Raw genomic sequence first — 16,925 nt, 5'->3', positions numbered from 1 at the left:
AGTTTCTGGAACAATGTCTTCTGTATCATTAAATGTCCAGGTGTAAAGCTGTATATTATGTGAGTACCTAACATGCTTGCTTGTGTTACAGATGCTATGTCAAAAGAAAATAAAGTCTTTGGGCCTTCTGTGTCCTAAAGAAATAGGAAATTTTTAATTTATTTAATGGCACTAGTAAGCCACATTGGATGCTGGTATTCTGAAGAATTGCTGTTTTTATATAGCAGCAGTCTTTTGGAAATTATTTGAATGCTCTTTTGATTTCTGGAGAGTTGGGGTGTCTGCTGACATCCCTTGTCATCTATATGGTGGAAAACACACATGATGTAGTAATCTTACCTCTACAGGTATGTCTGATATTCCATACTAAAAACAGGTCTGATACATAATAGAACTTGCCACTTAAGCTTACATTTACACTGTTAGTATAGATCTCTATTTTTAGTATTGTCGATTCTGAGAGAAATAGAAAAGATAACCTCAGTCTAGCTCTACTCAGATAAAATTAACTTTCTTACACAAATTGCTAGTGAACTAATGGCTAATTATTATTTTTCACATAAACATCTTGTCTGTACAAGCCTTAAATACTGTTAAATAGTGTGTGTAGTATGCTGGGAATAAACAGGAGGATTCTTAAATGGGTTGTTGAGAGGCATATAAAACATTACATCATTTGAGATGCATTTTTCATGCTCACCCCCACACCTTTATCTGACAGTAATATTCATGTTTATAGTAGTTTACACATGGCATGCAACCTCTTGTCTTGTTCCTTTCTGGTTGATGGGCATTTTGAATTTCCCAAATACTGATTTAAAGTATGCTTCAAGGCATGCTGTTTTGGTCTCTTTTGTGTTGGTTGATACAAGATTCCTGTTTTGCATCACTTTTTTTTGTATGCTTTATAGTTCTCAGTGTTTTCTGTGCATAGATACATGCCTACTGGTTTAAAGGAGGAAAAAGTTTCTTGTAGTTGTGGTTGTGCTGCTCACACTTGGAACACTGTTTCTGTTTAGTACATTGTTTGTACTGATCTGACGTATTTCCAAAATCTGCTGTAGAAGTAGACTCACTGAAAATGTTGTGAGGGTCTTAAACTAGTGAATTGTGTTTGGTTTGCTGCATCTAGACACACAGGAATACTTGTGGCCACTGAAGACTCAGTCGGTCATTTTGCGTCCAAGTTTAAGGTGATTAATTGCAAGTGTCCTGCTGCCAGGTGTCACCAAGTTTCAGGATCCTGTTATGAAGGCAATCTCTGTTTGTACTGTACTCTGTTGAGAGGGAACCCAGTAGGTAGGTGTGACACAGCTTTGTAGCATCCCAGTGCTGTGCATTGCTGTGTACTTACTTGCCTAGGAAACTGATGGAAATTCTTCAGATATGCAGGAGGAAGTTGCTTATATTGTCAGTAACCTAATCCCTGTTATAAGCTTGTTTGATCATAGAAATCTACCTTGCTGTGTTTCTGCCAAATTCAGAATTGATGAGCAGAAAGGTGGTTTTTATATGAAGAAGTGTTCCTGTCTCTGGCTTATCTTTCAATAAGTCTAAGCAGAAACAGTCAGATTCAATTTCTGGAGCTCAATGATTAGTTTGGGGCTGGGAGACACTTTTTTTTTGCTCTCTAGTAATAGAAATATAAAATACACTATTGCTGTTGAATATGGTTGAACTGAAGGTGATCTGAGAGTAACTGTTCTGGATAGCTGGAATCTTCAGAATTTCTAGATGACAGGCACAAATACTGTATGTTTGTCCTTTAATATAAAGTTCAGAGATGAACAGAAAAGGGATTCTGCTTTGTAGAGGTTTATGTAGATAACAATTGCATAAGCCTAGTCTTTAACTAGGTATTGAACTTCTTCCTGGCAGACTATTAATTTTTGTGTCTGGCTGCTGTTTCTGGGACTGTCTTTGCTGCCAGCTTGGTTAGAGATGAAGATCTCTTACACAAACTTGCCAGTTAATATCACAGTTTAGCAAAAAGCAGAGGCAGTGGTACTGTCAATGTTGTATAGCTTTTGAACTCATTTGAATTGCAACTTGGTTCATGATTGCTAGCTGTCTGCTTTGGAATGTACATGAGGATAAATGTGACTATTTGACTCAAAATAAACTTAAGACAAAGCAAGGACAAGAGAATGTCTCCTTATGCTGGGGCAGACATGACAACAGCTCAGTTAAATGTCTGAGTCCACGTGAGCTAATACCCTTTAAAGGCCAGGCAGGGTTTTTTGATACAAGTCAGAGTTTGCAATAAAGTTCATGCACATTTATGCATCATAGCCATTCTTGTCAATAAAAAGGAACTCAATGAGTCAATACCAGGGTTTGGACATTTAGACAAAGCCTTTGATCTTTTTGTTTTGTCACTTTCTTTGCTTCTGCTAATTAGCAGTAGAAGCTTTCAAGTTCACTCTCAGTCCAGCTGTATACTTTTTTTACCTGGATCATAAGTGGATTTTGCTTGTCTTGTTCCAACGGTTTATCAAGGTTTTGGGGACAACATTCTGGCAGGTGGCTGTGTGCAACTCATCAGGTTATAACCAAGCATTCTCACTGCGTGTGCCAGATGATGAAACCTGAACGAGCCTCGGGCTATGTTGGGCTGAACACTGAAAAACACTGTGGTTGAAACTCAGTGTTGGGTCAGTAAAGAAGTTACGCAGATAAGACACAGGTTTAGGTACTTGTTTTGGGTTTGTCAAATTCCCGTCTATGGTTTTCTGGAACTGGTAGTGCCTGAAGATCTTCCCTGCAGAGCACTCGAGGTGTTGGGAAAACAGCTAAGCTGCCTGGTTCTTTTTTTGTATCTCATTGTGCCTTGTTAAAATAAATAATAATGTTAATGGGTAATAAGGACACTATTTTTTTCCCAGTGTCCTGTTTCCACTCATTAATCTCTACGTCTGTGTCCCAGGAAATGAGACTTTAAAAACAATTCAAAATAGGTACTTGCAACAAGCCTTTGCCAGTACGTGACTACAGTAATCTTTTCCAAGAAAAACTCCTTGCTGCCTGAAACAGTCAGAACAGGTGGAGTTGAAGCAGAATTTATGCAGTGCCCATGACCTAGCACAGCCCCTTTCCTGGGTTCCACTGCCTTTGTTGGCAGAATCTGCAGCCGAAGCTTCCTTTTAGTCTGCCACAGAGCAAGTCTTAGAAGCAGCCATATCAGAAAGCAGATGATAACTAAATCCAGCTGCCAATAAACAACAAAAACTATTTTGTATCTTCAGGTGAAGATGTAAGCATCACATGAAAGATAAAAATCTCATAGGCTGAACTGTAGAAATGAGCACTACTTGAAAAAAATCCTCCTTAAATAGTTAGACATGCCCAGATGTTAAATTTTAGTGGCTTAACTTCACCTGAGTTACTGTTAAAGGGAGGAGGTAAAACAAATATGAAGGATTATAGTTTGTCTATTCTTACAGATGGTTCATAGTCAAAAATAGTAAATTGTATTTGCAGAAAGCAAAATAATTAACCTACTGATTTTTTTTTTCTTGGTAGAGTTTTCCCTCCTATTGATTGTAAGGTTTGAGTCTTCAGGGTGCAAAAGAGAATGCTGTGGATGGATCCAATTAATTGCTGAGAAGACTTAATCAGAAAAAGATGGTATCTTGAGGATAAAACTGGTGAAGCTCATGACATGAAGCAGAGGAGCACACAGCACTGATGAATGCAGTGGACAATGGTGGCGAGTGAATATATTCCATTGTAGGTTTTTCTCCATTGATTTGAAGTCCCAATTAATGTATTCTGAAAATAGTTAGAAATATTTCATGTTGTTCCTTCTGACATCCAAGCAGCATTTCTACAGTTGCCCATGTAAGTCACTCACTGTCTTGTCAAATTTCTGGGCATGTAGAAATCAGTAATTTTCCATTAGCTACCCCAGAATATTTCATGTTTATATTTCAGGTTCCTATTCCTGGGTGGCCATTTGCAGCTTCCCCAAAGATGGAATGTGTAATACTTTTGTGGAATGCTGTGAGAGGGAGTATTTTAGGAGAATTGCATACTAATAGGCATCTTAGCTGTACCTTTGTCTCCTGGAAACCAGATGCAATTGAGTTAAGAGCTGAAAGACTTAATGCCCTTTTCTCAAAGCAGTACTGAAGAACAAATACCATACTTAATTCATTCCTACTCAAGGCTCTTACCTAAAAGTACAGTAAATTACTGACTTGGTAGGCTTAGAGGCTCTTGCCTTGCCTTTACCACCCAGAGGAAAAGGACATACTTTTTGACTTGGTCCGACTTGTTTATACTAATATTATTAAAATTATTTACATGGTTACTTAATAAAAAAAGACCTAATCCAGTTGATGTAATTATGTTTTTTGCTCGAATTGGTCTGGCATGCAGATACCATCTAGTGGTTGAAGGATAGTGCATGGAAAGCTGTTACTGCAACTGCCGAACTGACATTTATTCTATATTTGTCCTGGTCTTGTCTCATGTGAAAACCTTATTCCTTGGTCAGTACTGAAATATGTGCATGTTGCATGGCTTTGTAACAACTCAGACTTTGATGTATTGAAACTAGGCTTACCTCAGTTAGATGTACAAATTTATTTCCCAGAAGTTTTGCAGACTTTTTGAAATCAATTTATCTGAGGATTCTGAAGGGGCTAGTGGACTAGCTCCCAAGAAAAGTATAGAAAAATTAGTCTTTGTCTTAGATCCCCTACCTCTGGAATCTTCCGTTTTCAAGTCTAACCAAGTATGGGGAGATTTTAGATTATATGCATTGTTTTCCAGTGATTGGAGAACTGGTGGAAAATATGTAAGAAAAAGGATGAGGTCTGGTTTTGGATTTTATGTGGAATTTTAATTGGGAGATGCTATCAGAATAGAGCTGATATTAAATTTTGACACCTTACCTAACCAAATACTGTATTATTTGTGTTTCTTTTAGTTATATGATTCTTCTTCATTCTACTTACGGGTTTGGTATTATAGGCATGTGCTGCTGAAAAGAGATCTGCACAGTTTACACCTGATTTGAGGGAATCACTTGATGTTTAGCCACTGGTTGTCTACAATGAGTTGCTCTTGAAAAGCTCTTATCTACACCTGTTTAGGGCAGTTTTGTGGCATTGAGATGAATCCTCCTGATTGTCCTCATGTACTGCTTTGGATTGCAGAGCTTCTGCTGTTGTATGGAAATTAGGTCTTTTGGGTTAATTTTATGCAAGAGAAGTTTATTCCTAGTGATGCCCATGGTGTTAATGGTCTGAACTACTGAGTCCCACTGAAGTCTTACTCTGCTGTCCCACAATCTGCACAATATCCTTTCTGTTCTTTTTGTCATGCTTTCTGTGTCTCTGATTGGGCAGAAAAGAAGAAAGGGACAATGGTGGCAAAGTATCTCTGGCTTCCCAGGTGTTGCAGTATGGTGGTACCTTAGGCTGCAGTGAAATACTTGTTTTTCAGTCTGTCATAAGGGGGATGAAATCTTTGGTGGCTGGATAACCCAGCAGCAGTAGGAAGAGGCTGTGCACTTTCATAGTCCCTGACTACCAGAAGATCTGTTGTTAGGGTATGGGGTACAGTTGAAAAAGGATGAAGAACTTCTTGAAGACCAGGGCAACAAACATTTTGAGGGTTTTTTTTGAGATCTCTGAAGAGATCTCTTCAGGAGCATTCAGCTTCCTGTGCAACTGAGATTCAACCCAGGTGAATTTACAGCTTTCCTATCCAGCTTGTTAGAGTGGAGGAGGGGGGACAGGTATGTGAGGCTTCAGATGGAGCTAGTACATGGGGCCTGAGTGTGTGGAGAGACAGTGAGTTGCTAATGTGAACAGGAAGGCTGCTTTAGGTCTTTAAAAGCAATTTCATAAGGCTGTGAGGTGCAGGAGAAATCTGCTGTGAAACGATTTTGCCCCAAAGTGCTTATTTCCTGCCATGTGAAGTCTATCCAAGGAATTATGCGAACTGCACGTAAGGATAAGGGGCCTGTGTAACCTTCCTTAACTTTCATAGACAATACAGTATCTTCCCCTCTCTTAAGTGCTGCAGGGGATGAGCTGATGACATTGCACACAATCCTATGAACAGTAGCAATGACAAATACTGGTTGAGGTGTCAGTTTACTTAGTAAAATAAACCTGTTACCTGCTGACACTGTAGTAATGTTTTTTCCCTTCCACATTCCAAGAAGCTTGAAAGGTTTCATGGCAGCTGTTCCTTAATCAGGCCCTGGCACTAACAACATGAAGTTTGTTCTAGAGGAGATGCTTTGTACCACTGTGTGGTCACTTCAGGATTAGAGATTTGGATGTCAGGTACAGAGGTGCTGTTTCGGTAGGCAGCTGCAGTCATGGATTGGTTGTGTGCTAAGTGCCCCTGGGGTGGCAGGAGAAAATGGATGTGTTGTCCTACTTGCTGAAATTATTTTCCAAACATGTAGCAGTCCAGTGGGAGGTAGACAAGCTAACATTACAAGATTTCAAGCATTGGTTGCTGAGGGGAGGCCGTGCTGGAAGGTGTGTAGTTCTAAGTACAGTCTAAGGTACAAGTGAGAAGGGAATAGGGAAGGAAGAGCTTGTAGACAGCCCTGGTAACAGCTGCCTACAACTTAGAGCAGGCCTGGCAACAGTTATTGGACAGCCTGTGTGCCAGACTCACTAAAGCTCAGAAGCTGGAGACTCTGGGAAGGTGGTGGGAACACCATTATCTTCAGGAGGCATTTGATTTCCTGCCTCAGTTCACACATCCTGGTTTTTGATAGTGAATCATGAGCCAGCTGCAGGAAGAAAGATGAGGTCAGCCTGGTCCTTCGAGAAGTTTTCACATGTTTCTGGCCATGAGATACTCTGTCCACTCAGGTGGTTGAACATGAGCTCATGTGGTGTGGAAGCACAGCAGCCTATACAGGCTTACTGGTCTTTCAGCCTTCCTGAACACTGGGGTGTATATTTGCCCCTTATGTTAAGCTACACTATTAAGATTGGGCTGTTAGTTTCCAGAGGACCATGTTCAGTCCCTAAGAGAAGTTTGTATTAATGCACTCATACCTGTTTATCTATCCCTGATGTTCTAGGCCCCACTGGCTCCCTCAGAGCCTTGTGTTTACCCACATGAGGATTATGTGTCACTTCTCATGAAATACAATTTAGACTTTGCTGAGCTGTTTCAGTTCAGCCGAGGTGTGACCACTCACAATTTTGTTTCTGCCTCAAACTACCCAACTTGCTGACTTGTGGTTCTCTAGGGTACAGACTGAGCAACGTGTGAAACTAGAAGGGTGTGATAACTCCAAAAAGGAGGCTTCAGTATAGGCTGGGTTCAGAACAATCAGATGCCTTCAGCCTTCTGCTGAACTATTGGCTAAAGCATCTGCGTGGGATGAGAGTATAGCATATACTTGTTCAACTATAAAATATATGGATGCTAACTATGAAGCAGGGAGCACAGTGCCTGTGGAAAAGCAGGCCACATAACTTTCTCAGTCTCACCTGAGAAAGTGGCCTGGGAAATCATAAGGAGGAATTAAAACAATCCTCAGAGACATAAGTCAGCCTTGCAGGTGCTGTTTATCAGTTTCTTGTTTTCTTGCAAGAGATGGTCAAGGGGCGGTGTACCCCACTGACCAATGATGGTGATGTGTTAGTTTACTAACCAATAAGAGTTTTACTTTTCTATACTTTCACATATCGGTCTGTAAAAAAGATCGGAGGTAATAAACCGAAAATAAATTCTCTGGTTCGACTCCCAAGAGAGTGTGTGTCGTTCTTCTCGCTGTTCCCAATAGAGCGACAAAAATATATTCAGTTCTTCTAGTAGTAGATGGTAGTTGAGAACAACAAGGAGCTTTTGCCCTCAGGGCTCTGTAGTGTTCAACTGAGGAAATTAAGAAGCTCTGAAGATTGAGGCCAGCAAGTGAAGGTGTTATTGAGCGTACCATGTTGGGTATCTGGTAATCATGCAAGAGCTTGACTGTCACATACTTGTCAGGCATCAGTTTATTCCCATACGATGTTGTGCATTCGTTTTGTAGGTGAGAATAGAGAAATTTTAATGGGCTAAATATTTTTCGCTCAGATGAACTGTTTTGTTACCTTAAAAAAGAAAAACCGAAGTAAAATTAAGTAGATGAAGGAATTTGCATTATGAAAACAGCCAGGTGGTGGCATCAGTGCATAGCAAATAAGCATTTGAACCTCTCTTAAGGAAGACCAGGGCTTGTTTAGTCACGCAGGTCTGTACAAGTAGGCTCAGATAGGTGAAATACAGCTTTTTAAGGTGACCAATCAATAACTAATTATTTGCAGGCATTTATGGTCAGCTATTTTAAAGGGGTTTGGATGTGGTAATTTTTGTACCCAATTACTCAAACTGTATTTGTGTGCCAGTTTGTGCATGTAGGTTTGTTACAGGTTTTTTATGGTAATCTCTTCAGTCACTGGTTTTGGTGTTCTAGTCTTCAAACTGCAGAAGATTTTTTTGGGAGGAGGGGGACTGAAGATCATAATGCTTTAAGAGGAGAAATGTTTCTCTATGCTGCAAACTTCATTCATTCCTATCCTGCTTTTTTGGTAGTGTAGTTTATAATCCACAAGTATCTGAGCAACAAATCTGCCTCACAACCTTTTAAGGTAGATGAGTATGACCGCAGAAAAAAAATATCAAAGGAGTTTCTGACAACAGTGATTGTGAGGATTAGAGCGAAGATGAGAGTTCTTGACTCAGGCCTGCAGCCAGGGTTAGATTCCCACTTAAAGACAGGAATAGAGTCTTGTCTACAGTACTGCTAATGCTGGGCACTATTTCCTAATAAAGGGTTCTGCCTTTTTTCTTGGAACAAACTTGAAACTTTGGTTCTGCCTTAGTTTTTGCTTTATGTGATTTCTTTTTTATTTCTTCATTTTAACTTATTCAAAAGAAGAAAAGTAAGCTTCACTCATATCAGCCACTGCTTTGTTGTGTTTTTGCTGTCCCACAAGTAACACTTCTAAGCAGTAGCTGAAGCAAACACTGCAGTTCCTCCACAAGTGTTGTCATACTGGCAGTAGCACTGACCTGCTGTGGTGTTAATGTGCAATGTTTAAATTGCCTTATGTTGTTGACTGCTCATCTCCCTATACTCCCTATATTGCTGCTAGATACCAGCCTTGTTTTCTTTGTACTTGGAACTGATGCCTGCAATTCTTAGAATTGGTTTAACAGAGGAAGAATCATTGTGAGACAAGAAAAAAAAATCATGATCTTTGCTCAGTTTTATTATTAGCACATCCCAGAGGCTTGACCTAGTCAATGCTGGGCTGATGGTTGGTTGTGCTGCAGTGGTCTTGAATGTGGCTTTGAGAGATAATTTCTATGAAAAATGGGGATGAAGGCATCTCTCTGCATTCTTCCCATTGGAACCATTTGTTAGTACCTGTGGAAGATCCCATGTCAACATGTTGTCCGTGAGGTAGGAGCTGGACTTCTGCAGCTTCACAAGTGCTTCTTGCTATTCCTGTCCACGAATTTCAAGTGTCTGTAATTCTTTAATACTCAGTTGTGCATTTGTTTTGCGCGTGTCCCATTTCTTAAAAACCCAGCATGTATGTGTAAATACGAAACATTAGTGATATTAGAAGTCATTGTACATCTGTCCATGTAGGAGATAGTACACAGTGCTGTGTATAACTTAAAAGAGAAACATGAGCAAGTGAAACAAGGGGAGAGCACTGAAACATGTGCTGCTTTGAAATAGGCATCTGAGCCTACTGCTGACTTTTACTGGAAACCCTTCAAAATTCCTCTGTGAAATAATATTTGAAAATCAACTAGTTTTATCCTTTTTCCTATAGGAAATGCAGAAGTGGTGTGCTGCAGTTGATGTTTATCTTGTTCCAGTATGACTGCCTTTTTTCTTTCCCGAGAAAATTGTCCACATATTTCATCTAGCTTTAGTATTTGCATTCTGGGAGTACTAAGCATTGTAGGCCAGGTGGGAAATCAGCTAGTTGTGTAGTTTCATACCCACTTATGATGATCTTTACATATCCACTTTTTTCAGTCTGACAATCTGCCTTTATTTTAGTTGCTTCTGCTTCATGTTTATTATTTTGTGGTTTCTGCTGCTACCCTTTCTTACAGGTAGCTGTTTATGTGTGTATATATACATTTTCAAATATCCCTCAACTTTCTTGGTTATGTGGCCCCCCTAGACACCCAAGCTCATTAAAAGCAAAGCTAAAAGAAGCAGATGATTTGCAGTAAAGGTCAACATACTCTGGTGAGTAGGTTAACATGTTCTGTGCTGCTTTAGCAAGTGTTTTCCTGGTTTCCAGGCTACCTATTTTATGGCTATTCAGCTGGAGGTGCTGATAGTTGGTAATACTATTTTATAAACAGTATAACTCAATGTGAACAACCCCAAGAAACAAATACATCTTTGCAATGTGTCGTGCTTCTGGCCAAAAGAGCAGACCTGAAAGTGGCCTTTCATCCAAAGTTAGAGCTAGGCCTGTACTCACTTAAATGTGAGCTGCAGTTATTTAGGAAAATAACATCTAGATGTTTCTTTTACTAGCTGAAAGAACTTTTCAGTTGAGTTGTGTAATCTATAACAGAGATAGTGATATAATTTATATTATGCTTCTTTCACCTTTTTCCACAAAGCAAGACTTTATCTGGAAAAATGACCTCTTAAAATTAGTATGTCGCAAGAATTCAGTGTCCTTCAGCAATAATCACATAACTGGTTTCAGTAGCAGATCATCTGTATATCACATACTTTTCTTCCTCCTGGCATGATGTTCATAAGGACTGTGGAGACACTGCAGGGAGATTGGAGGATTGAACCACAAGCCTGAACACCTGGAGTTCAGTCTATGTACCCTGGACCTAGCATATTTCTAAACCTCCTTGGCTTGCTCTTCCAAAGAGTTGAACTCTTGAAGATACTGCCCCCTCATGCTTCTATTGCAACAATTCACACTCTATTTATGATGTGAGGTAATGTGAGACTGTCTCTTTTTTAAGAACTCCAAACTGCCACAGATTGGAACACTAACTGCAGTCATGTACCATCTGTTGTTGTCTTTTGGCCATATGGGCATGTTCCTGAATGTCCCCTGTGTCAATATTCCATGTGTGATAGGTAGAGAGGTTTAACTGTTTGATGATGATGTACCAGTGTATTACTTTTTAAAGCAAGTGATTGTCTTGCATTAGAAGGAGATTGCCCTGTATTACATGATACTTTTATTCAAACCATTGTTATACCAGGTATTTTGGAGAAAAAACTTGTAATTTGCCAGGCACATTAAATGTTCATTGAGATCAAATTAATGAAACTCACAGAATATAGCTGTATCCACAACCAATGTATTTCTGTAGTTATTGCCTTTCTATAATGAAATGCTATTTCATTAATAAAAAGAAATGTTGTTCCATAAAAAGCAAGGCGCTTATGTTGATCCCTGTAATTACTCTTTAAACAGATGGAACATACATGCCCAGCTCATTTCAGAAGCCCCAGGTGCAGCAGTTTTGCAGTTATGAGGATTTAGTCTCACTTCCATGAAAAGGAACGGCACTAAATACAGTTTGTTAACTCTCCTTGATTCTTACTGGACAGCAAGTATATTGTTGAAAAGGCATGGAAAGCCTTGGAAAAATAGCTAAATAGAAATGAATACTGCACAAAGTGCCCTGGGCACTGAAAAATGCTCTTTTTCAATGTCAGCCATTCCCAGTGTGAAGCTTTTGGTGCTGTGATGGCTGTACTGTGAGACAGGCCATCCCTAGTGAGTAAGCTTTTCTGGCCAGAATCCCACATGGATCTTTAGCAAGTAGTATCAAATAAAAAAACCTGGAAGGCAATGGTTTCATCTCACACTGTACTAAAGCCATCTCTTGGGGATCAAGGTTTATCTACGACTGCATGGAATCAGCCTTCAATTGAACATAAAAGCCTCATTTGAAGCTTGTCTAATGATTAATATCTATTGCCTGTCTCTTGTTGGATCCCAACAAAAAACCCATCGGGTCACATATTAATTGAGGCATGACAAGCAACTGATTTTCTCTGGATGATGGCAAAAGCGCAACAATTTAAAGGGCCACAGTTGCTAATTTGGAACTAAACTGAAAGATAGGATCTGAATTTCTTTTGGCTTGTACTTAATCACTGCAATTTCTGAAATCAGCTGGAACTTCTGCTAAACAGAAACAGGTTCTGTCTGGCTTCAACTGATGAGATGTTGCACTGCCTGTACCAGCTGAGTCCTGTGTCCCAGAGGAAGAGTTCTGCCCTGTGGGAGGGCACATGGTGGTACTGTCTTCTGTCCTCCTGCCTCTGCCAAAGCAAAACCTCTCTGTGGGAATCCAGGAGAGGATGCCCAGAACCTCTGCACTCTTTTGTTGCCCTAGCAACAGCATCCTCCTTTCTGAGCTGCTTCTATGTCACAGGTACTGTTGCATACCCTAGGGCTGCAGCTACCTCTTGCTATGATCTTTCTTGTTCCCAGTGATGGAAATCAGATAGGCGTAACCTTCCTGGTGAAAACGTCAGTGTCCTCTTGCACAAATATTCACTTCCCACTGATTTTGGTGAGAAGGTACACCCAGAGAAGAACTACCATTACTTAGGGGTTGGGTTTGATGATCTTAGGAGTCTTTTCCAATGTAAATGATTCTCTATAACCATGAAATGAAAAACTAACCTTACTAGTTGGTTCCTGTAATACATACCTTTACATAATGAGTCTCCAGATCAAGCACTTACCGCAGTCCATTCCTGTTTTCTTAGGTATTTTATCAAGTATTTACCAAAGAATGTCTGTAGTGAGATGTAGCAAGTCCAGATAACAGAAATCTTCTGTCATCTCACTCTTACAGTAAGTTCTTGTTCTAAGTTAGTAAGTTCATATACTGCCAGATCTTTCTTCTGCAGTGTGAAAATGGTACATGTGGATATTGTTTGTAAAAGGCATTTTGGTGTGGGTGAAAGTGTGTCAAGGTTTATGCTAAATATTAATACAGCAGCTGTGTGATAGTGTTTGGCCCTAATCTCAGGCCCTCTCTAGTTTTCTCCTACGAACATGTCTATGAGTCCTGCAAGACCATAGAAATGCTTCCTGAAGGAAGCTGCATAATGTGACCGTTGAAACCTCAGTGAAGCCCTTTCCAGTAACTCATCTCATTGCAGTCATCCTGTTCATTGTACTGTACAATTTGAATTCCAGGAAAGTTGCTCCAAAGCCTAATCCAATATTTTAGGAAAAAAAAGATGATCTGGAAGCCTCAGCAACGTGGAGTTTCATCTAGGTTTATCTCAAGACTCTTACTAAGAAAGGGAGGGGTGTTCTTTGAAGGAAAAATGGCTTTGGACAGATGATATGCAATAGAACTGAGCTAGCAGAAGTAAGAATTGCACTTGGAGGTTGCATATATTGTATTCTGTAACCCTCTGCTGACAGTGGAAGAGTAGTCTCACCTCTTTACCCTCTGGGAAGTGTTTGAGATAAACTGCTCACATCTCCAGGGACTGTGTAAGATGCTGGAACCTGTGTAAGGGTATATGAGGAAAAGGAAGATGATGCCATGGGAAGCTCACCCCAATACAGTATGGAGAAATTGAATTCTCACTGAAGCAGTCAACTGTCTACTCCCTTGTGAGACTGTCTAAGGAGAAGGAAAGAAAACTCACAATAAACCTGACTACATTCATGTTGCTGACCTGTCCCAGGGAGACACTAAATATGCTAATGATGAAATAAGGTGATACTCCTTCCTCTCCCCTGATTTCAGCAGAGAGCAGGTCTGCTTCATCTGCCATTTTCTCAGCAAGGGTTTTCAGACTTTGTTGGTGAGGAAGTATTGTAGCCATGTGGACTTTGATTTTGCAGTCTGCAGGCAGTAGTACCTGTCAGTTGTTAGATGGATTTGTTTAATCAATCAAATTAACTTATGAGAGCAAGAGGACAGACCTTGCCTTCCACTTGGGTAATTAACCTCTGTAAAATAATTTGTATGCCAAGATGAGTAGTACATTATGTAAGATTTGAAATAGTATATAATTTAAGATTTGCTCAGTCTGTATTCTTTTCTAATGGGCAAAATAAATGTTCAGAAAGAGAACGCTTTGTGAAAACATGAGAATTAATTTGAGATGAAAGTGAAACCAGAAACATTCCGACATATCTTGTCATACTACCACCCTGTGATTTCAGTACCGCTTTTAAAGCCAGTAGGGCTTACTTATGTTAGGGTTCCACTGGTTTTTGGTTTATCTTTTGGTAGTTTTGCACTATTGAAAAGTGGCGTGGAACAGTAGTTGTACTCTAGCCTTTCAGATCAATTTATTTAATCACATTCTTCAAGTATATATAACCTAGAAAGTAGGTTTTATATGTATTAGTAGTTCTTAGTCCTTTTAAACATTGATTTGGTGGAGAACCTGTGTGTGGACGTACTTAAACACAGAGGTAATTCCCTTTCAGTCATTAGGAGCATTTGTGTATTGAACTTCATGTGGCTTTCCCCAAAGCCACATCCTAGACTCCAGAAAAACTCTTCCAAATCTCTAGTTCAATTTTAAGAGCCTGTTCTTATTTGCAGGATTTTTTTTTATGTGGGGAAAAATGCTTTTTTAATCTCACCCAGAAAAATTGTTGAAGTGGGACTGTTTGCTTAGAAGGCAAAAAAGAGCCCTGAAGAAGGCTCTACTGAAATCTAAAGGGTTAACAGTGGGGTATGTAACAGGCATCCACCTGCATATCTCTATACTAGAAACACAGTTTAAGATCAGAATCAGATCTTAAAAAAGATCCAGCCCATTCCTTGAACATGTTTATTCCAGTCATTTGGTATTATTCTGAAAACCTCACAGAATCACAAATCTCACTAGCATTTGTGCAGTTGCCTGCAGGTCCTGTTCTGCAGGTTTTTTTTCCCAGGATTTCCCATAAATCAAATGCCTCATTAGGTTAGGTTACTATTTGTCCTTTTCATGTAAGTTGAATGCAGACCTTAAAAAAATAAATTGAATGCCTCAGGACATTTGAGTGCTGTAATTAACCCTCCTTTCTTTTGAAGGGCTAGCAGCTCATACAGGAAACCTGATCCAAAGTTCAGAGAGGGTATTAGAAAGGCATTTAATCTTGCATGAGGGTGTAGATACGTACAGATGTGGATTTATCTATGGATCAGTACCTTGCCCGTGCAGTGTCCATGTGTTGCAGCCTTGACTTAGAATTCTGTACTCCATTAACTACAGCTGCTTGCAGAGTTGCTGAAAAGACTTTAGGAATGAAATTACAAGAAGAGTAAATGTGAGTGTCACAAACTGTTCACAGAAGAGGCTTTCAAGTCCACTAGAGTGATTTGAATGTCCAGTTCCTATTCCTTCTAACAGGAAGTATGTGTATACCCAAATGGCATTGAGAAGCTCAGCCTCTGCTTGTATTTAGGTATAGCCTCTCTATATGTGACAATATGTGTTACATATGCAGTCTTTCACATGGGCATGTTGCCAAGCTACACTTGTCATGTTACAGTAGTGCTTCCTCCCATCATGGTGATATCTGTTTTATTTTGGAAGGGGGAAGGGCTGTGACTGACCTGGTGCTGCAGTGATTGTGCAGTGCAAAAGAAGCTTCAGGGAGCTTCAATGGAATATTTTGCTAGGGAGACTTACCAGTAATTTGGTAGAGCCTGGGACACCATCTGGGAATGTAACAGCATGTTTCTTGCAGCAGCAAGAAACCAAAGCTTATTAACTGTCTAGTTCCACTGTTCACAGTTTTAATACAATCTGGATGTAACACCCAGTATTGCACGTCAGGTGGTCATGTTTTGTGCTTCCTTCTTGAGTATTCTAAAAGATTGTTACAGCAGAGGGCAGTAGGAACCTACCTCTGCTTAAAGTTGTTTTGGATCACAAACATGCAAGTATATCTGTTTTCTCCTCATTTATCTTCCCTTCTTTAATGGTATTCAAGGACCAAATGAAGCTTAGAGATGGGACCTGCCTTAACTGTTGTCACTGTATTTGTTAAGGCAAATACAAGGTCTGTGTTTGTAGCTCCATTTCTAGTCAGTGAACTGACTCTCAAGATTTGATGGATGCTGCAAAAAATCCAGGCCTAAGCTAATGGCACCAATTGGGCGATTTTTCTCTCAATTCAGAATCCTCTAACAGTTGGTAGAAGGGAAATGATGTGACAAATTATGCAACTTATCATCAAGCATGTCTTTCTGATAGTTGCTGAAGTACCTTACTGTTCTGGAAGGCTGTTTCATAATTTCCCAGTACAATATCTAGGATTTGAAAACCAGAGACTTTAAAAGTGCATGTATTTAGGGAGGGGGAAAAAGCAAATGCTGCAAAGTAGCCTCCAACTTGGAACCTTTCAGACCCACAGAGCATGATGATGTCAACAGTGCCAGGATTACCTTCCTTCTGCACATCTCCTCACTTTGGTCTTCACTTCCCCTCAGCATCTTCTGCCCATGCTTGGAAGTCATTTAGTTCACTTGGATTTGGTTGTAATTTTCTCCTCTTCATTCAGGTTAGCGTCCCAGTACTGTAAGCCACCTAAGTAGGTTTGGGGTTTCCCTGCTATCCTATTTTTTATTTCTTGAAGGGGAAAATGCTTGTACACGTTCTTCTCTGGCTCAGCAGACTTGTGTCTCAGCAGCAGGCCAGATGTCTCCAAGCATAATGCCAGTTCAGAGCAAAGATCAGCAGAAGCTTTGAACTTGCTCCCTCCTTTAATTGGAGGTAGCCTGGATCTGATGAGCTTCCAGACAACATTGCAAAGCTCAGCTTTCCCCCACCCCCAGCTTCTCCAGGCATGTGAGAGTGTAGGTGTGTGGGAATGAGGGAGTTGTCATTAGGAAGAATTGTTCAGGAGAGTGGGGAATTACTCATTTCCTAGTTTACTGGTGAGGATCTGCCTTATGTGTTG

The 16,925-nt window shown here is 40.0% G+C and overlaps 1 protein-coding gene across 1 annotated transcript in view; it reads left to right on the top strand.

Annotated features, from left to right (window-relative positions):
* The first annotated feature begins 127 nt into the window (after nucleotides 1-127).
* Nucleotides 128-16,925, top strand: part of LOC131577472 (endogenous retrovirus group 3 member 1 Env polyprotein-like) — a 41,580-nt gene continuing 24,782 nt past the window's right edge. The window contains exon 1 of the mRNA XM_058835362.1: nucleotides 128-3,729. The gene's annotated coding sequence lies outside the window, so the exon portion shown is untranslated. The remainder of the gene's footprint in view (nucleotides 3,730-16,925) is intronic.

This window comes from Poecile atricapillus, chromosome 3 (assembly GCF_030490865.1).
Source record: "Poecile atricapillus isolate bPoeAtr1 chromosome 3, bPoeAtr1.hap1, whole genome shotgun sequence".
NCBI lineage: Eukaryota > Metazoa > Chordata > Aves > Passeriformes > Paridae > Poecile > Poecile atricapillus.
This window is presented reverse-complemented; position numbering and strand designations above follow the sequence as displayed.